We start from the raw sequence: 9,527 nt of genomic DNA on the forward strand, positions 1-9,527 counted from the left end.
AGCAGCATGTTAGTTATCATGGGGCATATATGCTACAACTCCGCTATGCCCCATTGTACTTAAAGGACGCACACATGCACCTCTTAAACATGACCAAATTTAAATTCCAATGCAACACCCTGCAAAATACCATTCTACCAAACACTCCTGATTCATTGTCAATACTTATGTAATTTCTGGCACGCTCGTGCATTTAGCATGGCAATGGACCTGACATCCTCAGCCTGCAGCTCTCACCCAACTGCCAGCTCTCAATCATGACAGCCATATTAAAAGCTTATTGAACAACACGTGTAGACATTCTCACCTCCCGTTTCCACCTACAGCCACTATTACCTCTGGTGCTGACTTTAGTAACGGTGATGGCCCTTGGTCAGATCTAATGAGAGAGAATGTATTGATGATGACAGTGTTCTCATACTGTACATACCTGACCTTCTCACATTCCCTATCTCCCGCAGATGATATAAACATTTAATTCTTACATGTTCTCTTTCACCCACCTTTCAATTAATGAAGAATTGAAGTGTGTCCAGATGACGGACGGAGTCTAAAGAATTAGGGATTAGAAAGTTGCATTGACACTCAATTTCACACTTGCAGTTAAGTTCAGATACCCAGGGATGAAATCTGCACAGAAACAGACATAAGAAGTAGGTGCGCTATAACCAAGGACAAGATGAGAGCAAATACAGTAAATCCCACCGAATCTGGCACCTATGGGGATTGGTAGATGCCGGATAAGCTCATTTTCCTGTTGCTTGAGACTGTGTGATGCATGATTAGCAAACTGATTGCTAGGAGGTGACAATTTTAAACGTTTGTATTTTTTAGCTGTTTATTTTCTGCATTTTAAAAAAAATTCTGGTTGCTTGAGGCTGCTGCTTGCTTCAATTCCAGATATCTGGGGTTTTACTGTACCTAGTAATTGGAGAGTGAAAAGGCCACCATAGTAACTGGATCATTGGGGTACAATTCAGATGTGAATTACATTCTCTACACCTCAGCTGAGAGGCCAGAGGCTCCCCCCTATTATGCTTCATAACAAAGCAACCTTCAAGGCTGAGATCGTGAATGGGACACCATTGGTAGTCAGGTTTCAAGCAGAAATAATGCATGACTGTGAGCCAGTGGCAAAATAAATAATGGGAAATATCTGTAATATAACATGATCAGGTAAGTGTGAAACAAAGAAATGATCTGTTGGGGGAACTCAGCTAGTTCAGCAACATCGGGGAGAGAACAAGAAAGAATTGTTGACATTTTGGGTCGAAACCCTATGACAGAGAGGGGAAATAGCCTGTATGAGAGGGTAGGATGGGTAAATAAGGAGGAAGGTGGACAGATGGGGAAGGTAATGATTGGAACATGAGGAAAGACCCAGGTGTCAGACAATGAGAGAAGAGGAGAAGGGAACAAAAATGGGCTGGGTGGTGCAAGATGAGCTAGGAGAGGGTGAAGGTGGAGACCCTGGTGAATGGGAGCTGGAATTTGCAAGGTAAGGAAGGTAATATAATAATGGTTTGGTTTGAAACTATCTGGGGAGAAATGCAGGAGAGTTGGGACCAAATGGACCCAGAGGGGAATGAAATCCAAAGGGTGAATTGTATGATAGGAGGTGAATGGGTCCTGGGTGGAGAGGGGGATTAAAATGGGTTGTGGGCTGTAGGGGCTGGGGGCAATAAAAAGGGAGGAAGGGAATGCCATATTGGGTGCACCATTGTGAAGTTTTGGCAAACTTATTGCTTTAAAAGCAGTATTTACAAAAGCTTGGTTTTACAGTGTTTGGTTGATATGACCTTGGAATATCAAACTGATTTGGTCCATTTCTCCCACCTGAAAAAAGTTCAACAGCTCCTGAAGGCAAGTGTCCTGGATGATCTTTCCTTTCCTGTTGCAGGAGGGTAAAACACAAGTGGGTCTCATTGCCAACATATTGGAGATTTGGTTAGCTTGTTTTCATATCTTATGCATGAGCCGTATTGATAGGACACTCTTTTTAGTATCCAGAGAAAGGAAAGGTCCCTTGTTCTAAAGACATTGAAAGAAAATGGCTGTTATAATGATTGAATGTAAGAATTGGGTATCATGGTTTGAATCCTGCACTGTCTGTAGGGAGATTGTATGTACTCTCTGTGTCTGTGAGGGTTTTCCCCGGGGGGCTCTAGTTGCCTCCCACCATTCAAGACATACTGGGGGTGTAAGTTAATGGGGTGTAAATTAGGTGGCATGGGCTCATGGGCTGACAGGGCCGGTTACCATGTTGTACATTAAATTTAAAAAAAAACCCTAAATTATCCTGATCATGTGCCAGTGGATTGAGAGAAAATGAAGTAATGATTTGCAATTTGTCACTGTAATCATAACTAGAATTTTTCCATGCCACCCAATTTACACCCCATTAGCTTGCACCCTGGTATGTTTTTTAAGGATGGGGGGAAACGGGAGCCTCCAGGGAAAACCCACACAGACATGGGGAGGATGTACAAACTCCTTACAGACAGCGTGGGATTCAAACCCAGGTCCAGTCCCGATCGCTGGAGCTGTAAGGGTGTTGCGCTAACCACCACACCAAACGTGCCACCCTTGAATATTAATGGAATTCATCTGTCATTCGCAGTCATGGCAGCCAACAACTAGGACCAGTTCAAGGGAATGATGTCCTACAGTGAACTGATACATAAAAGATGCCCGAATCAATGTGGACTCAGACACTTGTCTGCTACTTGCGGTAGCTACTTGAAGATTTTAAGCTCTTAACTGGCCCAATCTTTGCCCTCCTGATGAGATCAGTCATAGAACAACAGAATAATAGGGGCTTGTCCTACCTGGGATTTTTTGGCAGTTGCCTGGTGAAGTATTGTTTTAAAAATCCAGTAAGTTATTCTTTTGAAGATAGAAAGCAGATATTCATCTCCATAGTTTATTTCATTCTTGATCCTATACCACCTTCTAATTGATCTTCAGCTGGTCCTAACAAACACAGTTTTATAATGAACTGTGGAGGTATAACTAGGCCAGTAACTCAAGGTTCAAATGTTGGGTTAACCTTAACTAGGACATATATCAAAACAACCTTGGCTTGTCTAAACCTGGAAGCAGATCAACTGGGAATATGATCAAAGGAACTGTTAGCGCAGCAGTTAGCATAACGCTGTTACAGCACCAGCGACCAGGGTTTGAATCCAGCGCTGTCTGGAAGGAGTTTGTATATTCTTGTCGTGTCTGCGTGGGTTTCCTACCACCGTTCAAAATATATCGGGGTTGTAGGTGAATTTTGTGGCACGGGCTTGTGGGCCAGAAGGGCCTGTTACCATGCTGTACATCTAAATTTAAAATTTAAGGAGCGGCAGAAAGAATTTATCTCAGATAATTGCAGGGATGCATACTGAGAAGTTAAACCTGGGCCATGATGGTAGGGACCTCTGGAATCTTGTAGGGAATACGGAAAAGAAGTTGTTTGGAACTAACTCAAGTTCTTGTCATTAATCATTGGAATTTTGCAATTGGTTAATAAATGCAAATCAGCACAGTGATTTCTTCACCTTACTTCATTCATTGAGCTGTTAATAGAGATTTCAGCCCTAATAAAGTGTAAAAGAAAACATTGCAAAACATTACTTTTTTTTCTTTAATACTTCACACGAGTACTTAATATTTATTTCATCACTCCATTGAGACTCTACACAGTCAAGGATATCATCTGGATTGCTTCACAAACTGCATTGATTTATTGGATAAAGCTTAGCCACCAAGGAAGACCATACTTTTACATCCATTTAGGATATAAAATAAATTTGGCAGAAGCAACAACTGTGCAAATTACATGAGATGTGTTAAGGACAGTTGAGTTCAATGAGCTATATAATCTATGAATAAAAGAAAGTTTTGTGGTCACTGTGAATTTGCTCCTCAGAATGACTTCTCCGTCATCTTTTCCCTCCCCCTGCAAGCATGTGCTGTGAGAGATAGATTTGATTTAATTCTTCCTTTTTAGCTCTTTTAATTTCCACATACTGAGTCCCTGCACAGATATCGAATGATTTCTCTGTTGTATTATTTCCAATAGCAGCCCATTTAAAGATTCAAATTCCGATTTCCCACTGGGGTTATTGAAAAGTTCCCATTCCATTGCCATCATTAGCTGGAACTTATCGGGTTTTTGTTGGAAGTCAAAGAGGCTTTTTAACTGGGCATCTACTTATTTTTTGCTAAAAAATAGGTGCCCACAATTGAAACTATGTGATGGAATGGGAGATGGCCTTGACATTGAATAATACCCAACACAACCACTGAAATGTTCTGGTGGATACTTAAGTGGTGACCCCACTCCCCACTCCCTTCCCCTACCTTGGCTCCATTGAGCTTTGGAAGCTGTAATTTCTTGATTGCTAGGTTTCTGCACTAAATGGACAGTAAACATGATTGAAATTGGCACTGAGTTTACATACAAGGGGGAAAGAGGGTGTGAGGAATCGTTTTTGAGATTAACCTTAGGTGCAAGTTGATCTGCTTTATTTAAAAAAAACTACAAGTCCAAAATTATCATGTTAGGATCTGATGAATTTTTAATTACAGCCATTGCTGATGAGCCACAGAGCCCACTTCATATTCACAACTCAAAGGCTGAGAAAGCCAGATGTATAATAACGCCGGATTCGCCCTGGTGTGAACCGCTGGGCAAGATCCACACACTGCTACCTTAACCTTGGCCTTAAGTCTTTGAAAATGTTTTCTTGATTTTCTAGTATCTCACATAACAAAATGCACAAAAAGAAAATCCTGCAATGAGTACACACGACAAGGAAATCAATTTGCTTTGTACAAAATGGTGTCAGAAAATGAGTGGAAAAAGGAATGCAAGACCAATCTATGTGACGAGAATCTCACACTGATGTATTGAGGCAGAGACTGCCAATTGTATAGCATTTTGAAATAGCTGAGTTTTACAGTTTGCCATATTTCTTTCTTCTGCCGCTATTATAGCTGAGAATAAGGAATCTCTGGAGACTTTGCCAGTATGCTTGACATATGTGAAAGGAAGGTGTTTAATCTGCTTCCAGGAAGTAGGTTGTGACCTTGGAGGCTTAGACTCCCATAGAACCTTTAATGTAACAGACAAATTTTAATCATATTACATCGCTTATACGATCTTCCTGACACTTTATAACATCAAAGACAAACCATAAACTAAAACATTCGGTGGATGCACTCCCTCTCCATCACCTATCAAATGTTAATTCGATTACAAGTTCAGAGAAAATTTTAAAATGACTGCTTGTGATAAATCACTCCATATCTCTCATTTTCAAAAAGAACCCAATTTAGACGGGCCCATAAATAACTGTTGATTATCGCAATGGAATAAGCACGGGCCATTTTCTTAATATCACAAAATTATTCCCAATGTTTTGCAATAATAATTGAATTTGATATCTTTAAATAGCTATTATGTCTATTTGTCTGTTATTCTTTTAGTTGGAATCGGCTTTTGCTCTGAATAAAGTACTGAGTATCTGAACAGACAGTTGACCTTTTCTCTTAGCTACCATGGGAAGGTGGGGGGTTGTGGGAAGGGTGTGAGTGCGCATGTGTGTGTTCTGCAAAAATCTCCTTTAGATTTGTTCGTGGTGATGTGGAGGATTTATGGAATAATGCCAATTTGTATGGCAAGGGGTTATATGCTAAAAATGTTATAAGAGCACGATAGCCCTCAATTTGTGCTTGTAATAGCCTCACATTAGTTGAAGGTTGGGGTGAGCACCATTCTTTTTGTGCTCGCTGCATTCTTTCTCTGCTCTTGCTCAATGTCAGACGTCATTATATGCTATAAGTCACAACTCAGTGGGTAGGATTGCGCCTTTGAACAAGAAGGTTGTGAGCTCAAATTCTTCTCAAGGTTTATTCCCTAGTCCTGTTCTCTTCTTTCTTCTTTGGCTTGACTTCGCGGACGAAGATTTATGGAGGGGTATGTCCACGTCAGCTGCAGGCTCGTTTGTGGCTGACAAGTCCGATGCGGGACAGGGAGACACGGTTGCAGCGGTTGCAAGGGAAAATTGGTTGGTTGGGGTTGGGTGTTGGGTTTTTCCTCCTTCGTCTTTTGTCAGTGAGGTGGGCTCTGCGGTCTTCTTCAAAGGAGATTGCTGCCCGCCGAACTGTGATGCATGGTTTGAGGCAATATCAGCCCACTGGCGGGGGTCAATGTGGCAGGCACCAAGAGATTTCTTTAGGCAGTCCTTGTACCTCTTCTTTGGTGCACCTCTGTCACGGTGGCCAGTGGAGAGCTCACCATAGAACACGATCTTGGGAAGGTGATGGTCCTCCATTCTGGAGACGTGACCTAGCCAGCGCAGTTGGGTCTTCAGCAGCGTGAATTCGATGCTTTCGGACTCTGCCAGCTCGAGTACTTTGATGTTGGAGATGAAGTCGCCCCAATGAATGTTGAGGATGGAGCGGAGACAACGTTGGTGGAAGTGTTCCAGGAGCCGTAGGTGATGTCGGTAAAGGACCCATGATTCGGAGCCGAACAGGAGTGTAGGTATGACAACGGCTCTGTATACGCTAATCTTTGTGAGGTTTTTCAGTTGGTTGTTTTTCCAGACTCTTTTGTGTAGTCTTCCAAAGGCGCTATTTGCCTTGGTGAGTCTGTTGTCTATCTCGTTGTCGATCCTTGCATCCGATGAAATGGTGCAGCCGAGATAGGTAAACTGGTTGACCGTTTTGAGTTTTGTGTGCCCGATAGAGATGTGGGCGGGGGCTGGTAGTCATGGTGGGGAGCTGGCTGATGGAGGACCTCAATTTTCTTCAGGCTGACTTCCAGGCCAAACATTTTGGCAGTTTCCGCAAAACAGGACATCAAGCGCTGAAGAGCTGGCTCTGAATGGGCAACTAAAGCGGCATCGTCTGCAAAGAGTAGTTCATGGACAAGTTGCTCTTGTGTCTTGGTGTGAGCTTGCAGGCGCCTCAGATTGAAGAGACTGCCATCCGTGCGGTACCGGATGTAAACAGCGTCTTCATTGTTGAAGTCTTTCATGGCTTGTTTCAGCATCATGATGAAGAAGATTGAAAAGAGGGTTGTTGCAAGAACGCAGCCTTGCTTCACACCATTGTTAATGGAGAAGGGTTCAGAGAGCTCATTGCTGTATCTGACCCAACCTTGTTGGTTTTCGTGCAGTTGGATACTGTGGCCTTAAATGGCCTTATTCTGGATGAATTATTAAACCAAATCTTCTACAAGTAAGCATAAAAACAGCAAAATTACTCAGATCGGAGTAATTTGAAGAACTGTAGAGGGACTATTCAAGTGTCCTGGCCTTTTTCAGCCCCAACATCTCCGAAAATCAAAATGAGCTCTTTATCACTTGTGATTGGGATGCAGTGTGATTTGACCTATCGTTGACATAACTACTAAATTGAAACATGATTATCATTGTGTAGGGTCCTGCATGGTATTTTTTGCCCTTGCAGAAAGATGCACTTGTGCTCTTCTAGAGATGGAAACATCTTAGCATAAACATAGAGGCAGAGTTTTACAGCAGAGAAACTGGCCCTTTGGCCTGACATGTCCATGCTGATCAAGTTGCCTTCCAAACCTGGTCTCATTTGCCTTCATTTGGCCAATATCCCTTTGAACCATTTTTTAATTTTTTTATTCCTGGCTAAATGTCTATTGCTATATTACCCACCTTTACCACTTCCTTTGGTGGCCTGTTCAAGGCACCTACCAACTTCTATGTGAAAAGAAGTACCCCTCAGGTTCTTTATAAATAATTCCCCTCTTACATTAAATCTAATCTTGTTTTATACTCTCCACCAGTCTGACCAGCAACTGTCATTAATTGTGATGCCTAGGTCTGACTCCCCTCTCTTGATCTGTAAAGCCTTTGCTTGGGACTTTCACCTTTTTTAATTTTAATTTTTATTTTTCACACTATGAACCATATTAACCAAAATACACATAAACATTTCCCTCTTTAATATAAACAGTGTGATTTTCTCCCCTTTTCCCCCCTCCCTTCCCTCCCTCCTTCACCCCCCCTCCCCACCCACTCAACGTTCAACATATATGATACATTAAACAAAGTTATCACACAATTAAAAAAAAAAGAAAATTGTGTCATCTACTTTTACATACTGGGTCAGTTCATTTCGTCTTCTCCTTCTGTCATTTTAGGTGGTGGAGGTCCCACGGTAGGAATTCTCTGTTGTGTTCCATGTATGGTTCCCAAATTTGTTCGAATACTGTGATGTTATTTCTTAAATTATATGTTATTTTTTTCCAATGGAATACATTTATTCATTTCTATGTACCATTGCTGTATTCTCAGGCTATCTTCTGATTTCTAGGTTAACATAATACATTTTTTTGCTACAGCTAAGGCTATCATAATAAATCTCTTTTTGTGCTCCACCCAAATCGAGTCCAAGCTCTTTACTTCTTATATTACTTAGAAGAAAGATCTCTGGATTTTTTGGTATGTTGCTTTTTGTGATTTTATTTAATACCTGATTTAGATCTTCCCAAAACTTTTCCACTTTCTCACATGCCCAAATTGCATGTACTGTTGTTCCCTTTTCCTTCTTACAGCGAAAACATCTATCTGATACTGTTGGGTCACATTTATTTAACTTTTGGGGTGTGGTGTATAGCCTGTGTAACCAATTATAATGTATCATGCGTAACCTTGTGTTTATTGTGTTCCGGAGCATAGCTTTTCCCATGTTTCATTCTTTATCTTTATGTTTAGATCTTGTTCCCACTTTTGTTTGGGTTTACAGCTTATTTCATCGTTCTCTTTCTCTTGCAGTTTGATAAACATGTTTGTTATAAATCTTTTAATTATCATTGTGTCTGTAATCACATATTCAAAATTGCTTCCTTCTGGTAACCTCAGCCTGCTTCCCAATTTGTCCTTCAAGTAGGTTTTCAGTTGGTGGCATGCAAACATTGTACCGTGAGTTATACCATATTTGCACTTCATTTGTTCAAAAGATAATAATTTATTTCCCGAAAAAACAATTTTCTATTCTTTTGATCCCTTTTCTCTCCCATTTTCTAAAGGAAAGGTTATCTATTGTGAAAGGGATTAGTTGATTTTGCATCAATATTAATTTTGGTAGTTGATCATTTGTTTTTTTTCCTTTCTACGTGAATTTTCTTCCAAATGTTGAGCAGATGGTGCAGTACTGGTGAATTCCTATGTTGCACCAGCTTTTCATCCCACTTATATAGTATATGTTCAGGTACCTTCTCCCCTATTTTATCTAGCTCTAATCTGGTCCAATCTGGTTTTTCCCTTGTTTGATAAAAATCTGATAGGTATCTTAATTGTGCTGCTCTATAATAATTCTTAAAGTTTGGTAGCTGTAAGCCCCCTTGTTTGTACCATTCTGTTAATTTATCTAGCTCTAACTTCGGTTTCCCCCCCTTTCCATAAGAATTTCCTTATTATTTTCTTTAGCTCCTTGAAGAATTTCTCTGTTAGGTGAATTGGTAACAATTAATCTATTCCTTGGGAATATATTAA

The 9,527-nt window shown here is 40.8% G+C and overlaps 1 long non-coding RNA gene across 1 annotated transcript; it reads right to left on the reverse strand.

The window, feature by feature from the left end:
- Window positions 1–309: 309 nt before the first annotated feature.
- On the reverse strand, window positions 310–2,025 carry LOC138750089 (uncharacterized). Its single transcript, XR_011349069.1, has 3 exons — window positions 1,837–2,025; window positions 504–630; window positions 310–379 (listed from the first exon to the last, which is right to left on the reverse strand). It is a non-coding gene; the product is annotated as an uncharacterized lncRNA (long non-coding RNA).
- Window positions 2,026–9,527: the final 7,502 nt, after the last annotated feature.

This window comes from Narcine bancroftii, chromosome 1 (genome assembly GCF_036971445.1).
Source record: "Narcine bancroftii isolate sNarBan1 chromosome 1, sNarBan1.hap1, whole genome shotgun sequence".
Lineage (NCBI taxonomy): Eukaryota > Metazoa > Chordata > Chondrichthyes > Torpediniformes > Narcinidae > Narcine > Narcine bancroftii.